We start from the raw sequence: 1167 nt of genomic DNA, 5'->3' as shown, positions 1-1167 counted from the left end.
CCTTGGAGAGAAAATGTGCTTTTGAAATTCAATCCGTCATTCCTTTTCCCTGAGTGTAAAATGCTGAACGTTTTCCAGTAGCTGTGGCCATATATCCTATACCCAACCCCACCCCACAACCTGCCTCAGCCACATAGGTGGAGCAGGAGCTAAAGAAGGAATATCATTAGTGTAGGAAAAGAAAAAGACTTAGCAACATCCCTTTTCAAATCCTACATCATTTAGTCCCTGGGTTGTTTTTTTGGCTGATATACTATCTTCCATTGTTAATTTAATATTCAGAACTGTGGATATAACATTTCCAATTAGATTTTTGCTTAACAGGGGAGCCAACCACCATAGCAACTCCCTACAACCCAGAGTCTTTACCTGGCTTTCTCCTCCACTTCTACCAGATCATTCTGGTTCCTTCAGTTAGGGCCTGGGTCTCATACAGACCACCACTTAGTACAACCCAAGCTCAAGAGAAATTTTTATCACAGCAAATATACATAGCATAAAATGTACCATCTTAACCATTTTGAAGTGTACAGGTCAGTGATCTTAAATAGATTCATCATACTGTGCTACTATCACCACCATCCATCTCTCAAGGAAACGTACAACTTTTGTAAGTCATCCTTGTGCAGAGGTCATGCTATGCATCTCCACATTTTTCCAATTTTTGTATGTGTGCTGCTGAGGCAAGCACCCTCAAAAAAACTTAAAAAAAAAAAAATCTTTAGTTCTAACTTGTCTATGAGGCTAGCATTCCCCTAATACCAAAACCAGATAAAAATACTACAAGAAAGAAAATTACAGACCAATAGCCCTCATGAACATAGGTGCAAAAATCCTCAAAAAAATATCAGCAAGTCAAATCTAACAATGTATAAAAAGAATTATATACCACAATGAAGTTGGATTTATTCCAGAAGTTCAAGGCTGGTTCAACATTTGAAAACAACTGGATTACAGCCAGTATAATCCACTACATCAATAGACTAAAGTAAAAAATCACATGATTATACTGATTGATGCAGAAAAAGCATTTGGCAAAATCTAACACCTATTCATTATGAAAAGTCTTCACGAACTAGGAATAGAGAGGAACTTTCTCAACACGACAAAAAAAAAAAAAAAAGCATCTACAAAAACCTACATCAAACATCCTTCTTAATTGTGGGA

General features: G+C 36.8%; 1 pseudogene; it reads right to left on the bottom strand.

Annotated features, from left to right (window-relative positions):
• Positions 1–591: 591 nt before the first annotated feature.
• LOC116877412 lies at positions 592–691 on the bottom strand (annotated as a pseudogene).
• Positions 692–1167: the final 476 nt, after the last annotated feature.

This window comes from Lontra canadensis, unplaced genomic scaffold (assembly GCF_010015895.1).
Source record: "Lontra canadensis isolate GAN:19392208 unplaced genomic scaffold, GSC_riverotter_1.0 scaffold51, whole genome shotgun sequence".
Lineage (NCBI taxonomy): Eukaryota > Metazoa > Chordata > Mammalia > Carnivora > Mustelidae > Lontra > Lontra canadensis.
This window is presented reverse-complemented; position numbering and strand designations above follow the sequence as displayed.